The sequence below is a fragment of the Suncus etruscus genome, chromosome 1 (genome assembly GCF_024139225.1).
Source record: "Suncus etruscus isolate mSunEtr1 chromosome 1, mSunEtr1.pri.cur, whole genome shotgun sequence".
Taxonomy (NCBI): domain Eukaryota; kingdom Metazoa; phylum Chordata; class Mammalia; order Eulipotyphla; family Soricidae; genus Suncus; species Suncus etruscus.
The window spans coordinates 80157287-80169284 of NC_064848.1; the positions used below are offsets into that span (position 1 = coordinate 80157287).

The following is an 11998-nucleotide window of genomic DNA, read 5'->3' on the forward strand; positions in this document are numbered from 1 at the left end:
GGAGATGGGGGATATAGAAATATTCTGTACTGGAGGGCCAAGAATATGACTCCAATGACAGAGTATATGATTTACATAGAGAAGGCTTTGGGTTTGGTTCCTGGGACTTCCAATATTGCCAGAATTTTAGCACGAATATACAGCATTGTTAGTGCAGGAATTAGGCCCACCTCTCCCTCCTGCATCCTGTTAACAGCAAGAAAAAAGACTGGAAATAGGTAAAAATAATTCAGTCTCAACTCCAGCTCTACAGTTTTTTGTAAGACAGAACAGAAAAGGAGCCTATTCATCTTGCTCTAATCAGACTCCTACATGACAGAAAAGCTAAGAACCAGCACTGTAATAAAATCACCTGAATGAAGCTGGCATGGGGGGGGGGTGTCATTCCCTCAAGGTGCCAGGGTGCTGTAGTAGAAAGTAATATTATCCAATTTAGTTTTGTTGTTTGTATTTTTGTTTTTCTTTCTTTTTTTAAATATGTAATGCTTCACGAATTTGCGTGTCATCCTTGCTCAGGGGCCATGATAATCTTCTCTGTATCGTTCCAATTTTAGTATATGTGCTGCCGAAGTGAGCACAGTTGTTTGTATTTTTCTAATTAAACAGTTTAAAACAAAAAGCTCTGATCTCCAAGCTTCAGTAGCACTACTTCTGAGATGAGTGAATTTGTATTCCAATGATCAATATTGAGCAGATGCTTGGTAAATAAAGATCAATTTATATTCAAATGGGAATTTTCAAGGACTAGAAAACACTGCAATATGAGATGCTATGTTATGTGGAAGGAGAAATGTTACTTAGAAAATTGTCTCTGAATATAGGAAGCAGTACTTTCTCTTCTCTTGGTTGGGGCAGTATTGAGTAATCTCTGTGCTCTGCATCCTGAAGGTGAGGGAGATAGGCTCCCTTGCAAGTATGACTCTTGTGGCCAGTGAGTAGCTTCATTTGCAAGGGGGATGACACTGTCTTTTCAACTGTATAGTTCCCTCTTGAATTATAAAACATATATCTTAGGCCCTCCAGAGTGAGGCCTAAGTTAGGGGGACCCTGTTGTACCAATACATCAGATGTAGCCTTTGGTGACTCCCTATAACCATCGAGGTAAAATTAGTGGTCCCTGAGCATCAGTGGGTGGGTATGTTGGTCCCTGGCACCACATCCTGAACAGCACTGCTCAACTTGAGCATTGAACCATCTACTGAGTATTACTAGGAGTCCCCTTTGGGCCCCCTGATCATTACATGGAAGCCCCCCTCATTATAAAGAGATTAAACACATTTTCTACTGGAGGTGAGAAATATCTGTCATTTTGTTTAAAATGATTTGTAGGGTCATTTTTGTTGGTTTTTTTAATTATATATTAGGTAACATGGTTATAGATGATTTTGTCATACAAGATTACTATGTCTTTATGACTACCAAAAATCCCCCAAAACCTCTGCCACTAATCCTCTATGTCACTTCTAGTTTGTTTTTGTTTTTTTCTTTTTTCCCCTGCAAATTGCTTGATCTCCTTCTAGATTGTACTGGGCTTAGATATCTCAAAGAATGACATCTTTGATCAAGTGGGGAAATGAACAATTAGTTCTGTTATATTTTCCTATTTCTGTATAATATTTACACTGAAGGCAACTTTTTCTAAAAAGGAAAAGGCATATTAAAAAAGAATCACATTTCTCTAACTCAGAGGGGAAGTGAAATGTTGATATAATTGTCTTCTACACCCCCCCTCCCAGTTTAACTTTGCTTTAGCAGCCATTCTGCTATATCAGTTGCAAATCCCTGCTAATTTACAGATGGGCAGAGCAAGACTCAGAGAGGATGGGTCACTTATCTAAAGGCAGAGATAGGAGATGGCAGCCCCAGTGTGGAATGCAATTCAGCCAACTTCTTCTCTAGAGCTTATTCCCTGTCTGCTATTTTTGTAACCCATGCAAATTATGGCCATAAGTCATAACTTGAGATTATCACATTTAGTCAATTTTTTTCTTTGGTTTTGGCCATATCTGGGAGTGAGTGCTCTGGGATTACTCCTGATTCTGTACTCAGGGAGCACTCCTAGAGGTCCCGAGTGAACCGTATACAGTACTGAGAATCAAACTGAGAACCTGCTGCGTGCAAGTCAAGCTCTTTAATCATATACTACCTTTCTGGCCCAAAATTTTGGCCCATATTTAGTCATTATTTTGCACTTGTCATTTTTTTTTTTGGGACACAATATATAGCAGATAAGGATGCTACCTTGAAATGATTTCTATGTGTGGGAGATGTAACATAAGTACAAAAATCTGTGCCTACATATAAGTTATGCCAAGTAACCCCCAAAAGGATCAGAGCAAGGAAAACTTGATGATTCTGGGAAGCATGAGGCTATTATTTTTGATATGGAGATGGATTTGGAGTTGACAAAAAGATTTGCACTCATAGCTTGTTTGGAGGGTAGGGCAGCTGAGGTGCTGCTGCAATTGAAAAGATAGACTGAGTAAAATTGGGAGAAGGTATTGTAAAGAGCAGTGAGTGTAAACTGATGCTTAGACTATGGAAATGTTTGGGAAAGGCTGGTTTTCCCAACCTTTGAGAGATATTAAAGGAAAAGAGGTTCCTTATTTATTTGCATTGCAGCCAGCAAAAATCACACTGTCCTGGAAACCTTGGGACTGGCTGGATTTAATGATCACAAATCTCATGTCAAACTCTGTACTGCTTTCTGGGCCTCAGGTAAGCATACAGTGGACAGGTCAAAGTTTCTACCCTGCCTCTGTTTTTCTTGAATTTACAACTTAACCCAAGTTCTGATTCCATGATATTAAATATCTTCATAAAATGTGACAGAGAATCAGAGTTGTTTGGGTTATATTAGGGAGAACATCTGGATATTTAGAAATATCTAGACAGTTTGCCAAAAAAAAAAAAAAGCTATAATAGTTTGTAGTTGAGTATTTGGTGTTACGGGATATGGTCAATGAATCACCCTTGTGTCTTTTAGAGTTCAGAAAATGCATTCCTTGGAGGAGAGAAGGAAATTGTCACTCGAAGTTTCATTTCTGTCTCTTGTCCACTTTTCTTTTGCAGAGATGACAAGCAACTACACTTGAAATGTCACAGAATGAAATGGTTCACCTCTTAATTTTATAATACAGAGAAAAATTATATTAGGATAGCTTTCATGCTCTTTTCAAAATTTTAACTCAGTTTGCTCATTAAATCTTAAAAATACTTGCTAAGGCCTTTTTCTTAGCTATTTTTTTTTTTATAAAAAAGTTAACTATAACACACACCATTATTTATCATGTTGTTTATAATACAGTCATTTCAGACATGAAATGTTTAAACACCAATCCCATCACAATGTGGTAAATTCTCTTTACCAGTGTCCCCAATCTCCAATTTACTACCATAGGTTGCCTCCATGCAAGCTCAAAAACTTTACTTCATATTGTTTGTTACAAAACCAAGGTAAATGGGATTATCAAAACTTAGATCAACAAGGAAGACACTTCTAAATTGAAGTTTTGTGTCTGGTTTGAGGAATGAGGGGTGATTAGGACACAGACTTTGCCTTGCAGGAGGTGATTGTTTTTAACTGAGAAATCTCAACATGGAATAATTGACCTAGTAAAGAGCCAAAGTTTGAGAACATTAATGAAAGTTCTACTAATCGGGGAGGAAAGAAAGATCACAGAAAGATTACTTTAAGGAATAATTATTGCTTACATTATGACAGGGCAAGTAGGAGTTATCCAATGAAAGGGGGAAGAACGTACCACAGATATATAAAGCAAGAGCACAAACCCACTAAGGCATTCAGATGTACATTTGGCAGGTATGAAAGGGTTGTGGTGAGAGAGAAAATCAGAAAAGGGGATAAGGGAAATAGGGGAAAGCACCATGTGTTTTTAAGCTCTGGACTGTGGCCTTATCTTCTAGGTTCTGAGAAATCCCAAAGCCTTAATATCCCTGCTCCTACTTCCTACAACTAAACTGACATTTATCTAGGATCCATATCATTTTCAGACATGTACTGAGAGACAAAAATCATCTGCCTTCTACAGACACTTTCTAGAAGGCTCAAAGAACCTTTAGTCATAAGAATCCCAAAAGGAATGGGCTGAAGTGATAGCATAGCAGGTAGAATGTTTGCCTTGCACGTGGCTGACCTGGGTTTGATCCTTAGCATCCCATATGATCCCCCAAATCTGCTAGGATTAATTTCTGAGTGAAGAGCCAGGAGTAACCTTTGAGTGCCACTGGGTATGGGCTAAAAACCAAAATAAATAAATAAATAAATAATGTCCCAAAATACTAACTTAGGGGGTTATTATTAGAAGAATGGCTACATAAATTACAATATAGTCATATTTATTATAACATTTACAGGTATATAATATGAACAGAATACTAAACCCACTATCTAGATGAACCTCAGGGAAGTTATGCTGAGAAGAAGTGATATTTTGCTAAATTTCATATTTTATCAGGTTCAGGAATAGGAGTCTTTCTTTGTTGCTTCTGAGGTCTTGACTGATAACAGAAATGGGAATTAGCTGACAGAAGGCATCAAATCGTTTAGGGTGGTTTTAAGTGTATGCATATCTAGCACTTCAACAGGTTCCACATGGATATCACTAGTTAATATATACTTGAATCCAATAACATTTTAAAAGCAAACAGTAACATTTTTTATAATTATATATATTATTTTATAATTAGTGGAATTTGAGAATTAGTTGAAATAATTACCATTTTGGTCTAGTCCTCATTCTTGTCTTTTTTTTTTTTTGTCCTTTTTGGATTTTGGGACCACATCAGGCTTTATTCAGGGCTTACTCCTAGCTCTGTGCTGGTTGGGGTTGAAGGACTGTATGTGGTAATGAGGTTCAATCCCAGGTCAGCTGCATGCAAAGCTCTGGATCAGGGGCAAAGAGATAATAAATAAGATATAACTATCTTTCCAGTCCCTGGCCTAGTCCCTTTTGAAGAGGTTTCTTTTCTTATGAAACATCTATGGGATCATGATAGGAACAAAATTAATTATTTTTGGCTTGGTTAAAAATAGAAAAGCAATAAGCACAAAAGCAACTGAAATAAAAAGCAGTAAATTCAAGCAAAATTTTTGTATATTTCACTAAGTACCACACCCTCTTTGACTCTTGGTGACAAGATTCTATGAATGATTGTAGCATCTTTACTAAATATTTATCTCTTTTCTACATTATTTTTTCTGGAGCTTGTAAATAAGAATATAATTCTATGAAAAACAACAACAAAAATCACAAACAAATACACAAACTCCCCTTTCAACTCTCTTTTACTTTCAACCTTTTCTATAATTTCCTCTTTCCAACTTTTTAAAAAAATAAATAAATATATATATTTTTACAAGTCTTTCAAAGTTGTATATCAGATACACAATGACAGTGAATTAGAGCCATTCCAGCCGCTAGTGTTGACTTCCCTCTACCATAGTTCCCAGGATGCATCCCATACCCTTAGCCTCCTGGACTGCTAGTGTAACAGGTCCATTTTGTGTATAGTTTATTATAGTTTAGGTCTTTTGATTCTACTGTTGTTGACATTGGTTTGGGTATTTAACCTCTTCCCATCTTTAACCAAAAGTTTCAAATGAGTTTACGCACTTCTTATACCCCCTTTTCTCCCTTTTTCCTTCTTTAAAGTAATGAATGTTTTTTCTCTTCTGGCCTTTATGGAGGCTTTATATTCCTAAATCTTTCACTTGCAGTAGGCATGGGTAATCATTCCTCTAGCCTGACTGTTCTTTTCCTTGATTTTTACAAGAGCCAACTTCTCTAGCAAGCAAAAGTTATTGTCACATACTTCGTATGCCTACTGTGATGGAAAGAATAACTTGGACTGCAAAGGGGATTGAGCAGAGGGCCAGCTGGACCTCTTCCCAGGGCCACCAAACCATTGTAGGCCACACTTCCGAGAATGAACAGGAAACATGTGCCAGTTTATTTAGCAACACTGCGTAACACATTACATAAATGGTAAAATATACTGCTCTCACCCAAGTAAAAAATGCTTTTGAATGGAAGGTTTTAAAAGATATCTTACTTGCAACTGCCATGTTAACTGAGTATTTTGTGACATATAACAGCAATAGCTGTCAGCTGAGGCTGAAACAGAAGAGAATCTTGATGTGGTATGTTTAAGTTAGAATATTTAAACCCCATATAAGTTATCCCAAGAAGTTGGTCTGATTTAGAAAATTACCAAAAACAAATGAGCGTTTTCCAGAACCACTGAAAAATGAGAAAAATATAAAATATATATATTTAGATATGTAAGCCCAGAAAAATAACTTAACAGACTGGAGTGCATGCCTTGCTTGCAAAAAGTTTTGGTCCAATCCTGGCACTACATGATCTCTCCTAGCACTGTCAGATGTGATCCTCAAGTATTAGACAAAAAGTAGTTCTGTGAACAACCTCCCCTAAATAAAATAAAAAAGAAGTATAATAAGACAATAAAATTTTTTGAACCAGGTAACAAATTATAAGAGAACTTGTTTTTTTTTTTTTTTTTTTTTTTTTGTTTTTGTTTTTGGGCCACACCCGGCAGTGCTCAGGGGTTACTCCTGGCTGTCTGCTCAGGAATAGCTCCTGGCAGGCACGGGGGACCATGTGGGATGCCGGGATTTGAACCAACCACCTTAGGTCCTGGATCGGCTGCTTGCAAGGCAAACGCCGCTGTGCTACCTCTCCAGCCCTGAAAACTTGTTTCTTAATATAATTTGTATTTGGTAAAGATAGTTTTCTCCCAACTCCAACAAAACAGGTAGTGACTAAGTATTTATAAAATATTGGCACAATTGTGATCATGCCAGTGGCCATCCTCAATCCCTGAAGATGGGATTAAACAGAGAATTGGGGGAAAACCTTCTGAGAAGAAGAAGTAAAAAAAGAGTGATTTAGGGGCTGGAGTGGTAGCACAGCAGTAGGTCATTTGCCTTACATGTAGATGACCCGGGAGGGATCCAGGCTCGATCCCTGGCACCCCATATTGTCTTCCAAGCCTGCCAAGAGCCTTTCTGAGTGCACAGCCAGGAGTAACCCCTGAGCACTGCTGGGTTGGCCACAAAAACAAACAAAAAAAAGGAGGGATTTGCTCAATTTTGATTAGATAGACTGGCAAAAATGCTGAAGAAAATTTAATTTGTAGAAATTAATTTTATTTAGTGTTTAATGGAAGTAATTATTTCACATTATTTAATCATTAAATGTATTTAGTATAAAATTACTTTTATTAAGGGGTGGCTAAGAGGTCTCCTAAGAAGTGCTCAAGGGGTCTAGAGTATTATTACTCATGGACTCCAGGGCTATATACCCTGAAATGCTGAAGGAGTGGGCTATGGAGCTTGTGGTGAAGCAGTTGGAACTTAGGTCTCCAGGCATCCTGCCTTCTGAGCTATCTTTCAGTCCAAGAGGACTAATTCTAAGCCTTGATTGGCCTTTGGAATGCCCTGATTAGCCTCTATAAAGGCTGGTGGTCTGGACTTCACTGCCAGGTCCCAATGGAACAGGGCCAGAATATGGATTGAAGTGTGGGACTGTACTGTGAGGTTGGCAGAACACCACTCCTTTCCAGAATATTCTGCCGCTGGGGAGAGAAGTGAAAAAAGAAAGCATGTTCCTCAGCCCAAAGTGTGAGCATCATCCAAGAACTTGGGAACAGGGCCAGGCCTTGAGCCGATTCTCTGACCTCCTGATACTGAAAGTTCAGGGCAGGGAATCCTACCCACTGAGAATTAATGGGCTCTTCACTAATTCTGACACTTCAAGAAGGCCCTTTCTAAGTAAAAGATGGCTTTGAAGAGAGCTGAGAGAGACACAATGAGAATGCAGAGGGGAGAGCAAGGGAATTCACTTCTTGGATGCCAGGGAAGGGGCAGTAACTCCCCTAAGAAGGAACTTTAAGTGCCAAAGGAATGGAAAAAGACATCCAGGAGTATCCAGAAAGGTCAGGCTTGGGCACAGAACAATGCCAGGATGCAATACCTCTGATCCAAGGGATACCCACAGTGTCTTTTAATTCAATCTTCAGAACAAGTTCTCCTGCCATGGGAAGGGGACTTGCTACCTGGGGCTAAAAAAAGACCAACTTGGAGATCATTACACAGTGGAAAGAGGAGAGATCCCACTGGCTATTCTGTAAGGGATGTCTGTCCACCAAACCCACCAGAGGTAAGTGAGGTAAGTGGGAGCACTTCATTTGCTTCATGTTTCTTTTCTCCCTGACTCCCAAAGTCATGGCCATCTGCTTCGTGCTGTCCCCTTATTGGACTGATTAGTACCCTACAATCTCTGCTGCCCTTTTTGCTGGCCTGGGTTAATATATAGTCAGAAAATATTGAATAACAGTCCCCAAGACAAAACTTGTACATTTAGTTTTGGTGGGTGGTAGTGGCGGCAATTATTGTCTCAAAACATTAAATTATAAGACAAACACATGCATTTCTACAAATTTTGTAAAATGTGGAGAGAAACATAGAGGGACATATAGGTTTTGTTGCGTAAAGCTAAAAATAATATTTTTTTAATCAAAAACAAAACAAAGAAGCAACCTCCAAAAATCTTCTCTTGAACTAATATCTTCCATTGCCTCTATCTCCTTCTCAGATAGGCCCTAGACTCTTCCTGATAAAAAGTGGGCATTAATTACATATGAGATACCATCTAAGATCTGAATTGTATTTGTCCAATTAATTTCATCATAAACTTATTGAGTAGACACTGAGAGCTGTCCATACCCTCACTGTGTTTTACTGTCCATTACTCTTGGAAGATGGTAAGTCTTTTCCTGCGCCTTCAAAGAGATTCTGGAAACTTGTTTTGTTTTACTCTGCTTGAGGGAGTTGACTTGGCACTAGGCACATGGGGGGTTGTGATTTCTCTGTTATGATATAAATTGTGTTGTTCCACAGGTATATAAAAATTCTCACTCCCCAAAACCTCAGAATGTGACTGTTTTTGGAGAGGGTATCTTTAAAGGGATAATGAATATAAATCCTAATTAGGATGGGCCCTAATTTAATACCACTTGTGGGGCCAGAGTGATAGCATAGCTGTAAGGCATTTGCCTTGTATGCAGCCAGTATAGGATGAACCCCGGTTAGAAACCTGGCATCCCATATGGTCCCTCGAACCTGCCAGGGGTGAGCTTCTGAGCATAGAGCCAGGAGTAACCCCAGAGCACTGCTGGTTGTGACCCAAAAACCAAAAAAAACAAAAACAAACAAACAAAAAAACCCAAAACCAAAAACCTAACGAAAAAAGACCTAAATTAATACCATTTGTGTCTCTAGAAGAAGAGAAACTGAAGACTCAAAAAGTACAAATGGGATACTATGGAGATATTGAGAAGGTGGCCATTTATAACTAAGGAAAATAGCTCAGAAGCTACTTATTCTTCAAACCTTGCTCACTGGAAGCGAACACGTTTCTGAGATCTAAGCCACCCATTAATCCTTTGATTTTGCTACTTTAACAAATGACTAAAGCTTCCTGTGTCCAAGGTAATATGCAGTGATATCCACCAGTGCTTGAGACATGCACCGTGGAGCAGAATCTCGCTGGATCTTGTGCCTCAGACTCTCTTGTATCTATCACTAGTGACTCGTGACTCTTGGAGAATAGAGGGAGGACACAAGGTGAGGTGTGTGAGTGAGTCTAGTTTCTCTTACCTTGTCTTTCCAGCCTGTATGTTCTGTTTTTTTTTTTTTTTGACATTCTAAACTCTTTATTTTGTTTTGTTTTGTTTTGTTTTTGCCACACCTAGTGATACTTAGGGGTTACTCCTGGCTATGCTCTCAGAAAACGCCCCTGGCTTGGGGGACCATACACCAGGGGATCGAGCTTCGGTCTGTCCTAGTCTAGCACAAGCAAGACAGGCGCCTTACTGCTCATGCCACTGCTCTGGCCCCTGTATGTTCTGTTTTTATCCCATCCTAGTCAAAGACTCACCTTGTCTTGTCCTGGAGCACTACCAGTGGTCACCTTTCCTTTCCACTTTCTGCAAGAATTTTAATTATTCTTCTATAAACCCAATTATAATTTTATTGGTATGCTCTTCACTCTTTCTTGGCTCCCCCTTACTGAAATCTCCTAGCTTGTCCTGATATGCTCCCCTTCAGTACTCTCTGGGATATGCCACTTCATCCCTGTCCATAGTCAACAGGATCTCTGAAACCCAAGGCAAATGACTTCCAATACTGCATTTCTCCATGTTCTTCCTACTTTGCCATCACTACATCTATGATCTCAGCCTAGAATGCATCCTTTTCTGGTTCATGTTCTTCCAAATTACCCAGAAAACCTCAAAAATCATTTAGCATCCCACTCTCTATTATTTCTCACTTTTTGCAAATAACACCATTTATCTTTCCGACCTCCAAAACTCTCTGAAGCTTATATTCTAGCTGGTTATGCTTATATTTCCCCTCTATCACATATGAAGATATATTTGGGGCTTCCTACAAAGCTAGAAAAGAGGTAATTTGGGAAGATGGAGAGGTAGCAAATGCCTTTCTTATGGAACCACTCACTAGCCACAGTGGGAAGGGATTCTCAGCTCTTCAGACTGAATACCCAACACCGAGGAGTTCAGGTGTCATCAGTGAGCGAGTGCACCCAATATCCGTGCCTTCATTTTATTGTCAATGGGTGGGGGACCATAGTAATGATCATCACATGAGTTTCCAGAATAATATTGATGAGAAATATTGTATAATAATTTCTTTTCACTATTAGTTGAGGTTTTATTAGGAAACAGGCTTGCTCTTAGTGAGGAAGCTGGCCACTTTTCGAATATTTTACTTGCTTTTCTAACTGGTTTGATAATAAGTGCATGATGTATTCTAATGACTCCTCTAAATTCTCCCATCCTCATGCCATTAAATCTCCCTACAACTATAGGAGAGAGGTACAGCTATTGTCTCACAAGAGAAGAAACTGTAGCTGTTGCTTAATCTGGGTATGAGTTTTCTCTGCAGCCTCTCAGAAAAATATCTGTGCTTATGAGACTGGACTGAATTGGAGGAAAGAGGAGTAGGAAACCCATCCTGGAGGGTTAAGTTGAATGGTACCTGCAACCATCAGATGGATTTGCAGAATTTATTGGGACCATGATTTCAAGCTGGGCTGGGCCCAGTCTTTCTTGTTGGCCTTCATGGGTCTGGCTGACTGGGAGAATTTGAAATTTCTGGGCCTGATCTGGCAGCTGTCCCTCTGAGCCAGGAGTAGGGTAGCACTGATGAGTGGATAATTAGGATGCTTCTTTCAGCCGGAGATAAAGTCCAGAGCCTCACTCCAGCCATTATCCTGCCAGCTCCAATAGAGCCAGATTGATGGATATAGCACGGAGGGAATTTGGAACATTCTTGTGCACACTATATCACACTCAATAACTGCCCATGCACAATGTAGGACTTTTATAAGCCATTACAAAATCCATTTTGAAACATCTCTGGATGCGACAGCCAGCTGCAAAGCATCTGAAGTATCCCTGACATTTGGGCTTTGGTGAAACTTATGAGAATGCAAGGACCCCAGAGCAATCGTGCACGCACACACTTATGAGCTAAGAGAACTCGATTGTAAGGGAAACAGATGCTAACATTACAGCCCACTGTACATCTTATACTGTATTTCGGCAAAAGCACTAATCCTTCTTGTTAGACAAGAGCAGAACCCCCCAAATGCTTTCCATATGTCCTATTGTCTTTCTGGTTCTTTAATTCTATCTCAAAAGCCCCCAACATAGCAACCTTCATATTAATGCTAAACATATTACATCAGATTCAACATTGATATGTTTAATATGAATACAATTAAAATTGCTTCAACATAATCTGGGTAAGATAAATAGTACTGCTATTATTATAAACATCCCTGCAAATTCTCTTGTAAAATATTATCAATACTAATAGAAGCCTCTTCCCCCCGTCTATACCCAGATACTCATACCAAACAATGCCACT

General features: G+C 39.1%; 1 non-coding gene across 1 annotated transcript; it reads right to left on the minus strand.

Moving 5' to 3' along the window:
* Positions 1-471: 471 nt before the first annotated feature.
* On the minus strand, positions 472-578 carry LOC126025740 (U6 spliceosomal RNA). The gene has a single exon (XR_007501517.1). It is a non-coding gene; the product is annotated as a U6 spliceosomal RNA (small nuclear RNA).
* Positions 579-11998: the final 11420 nt, after the last annotated feature.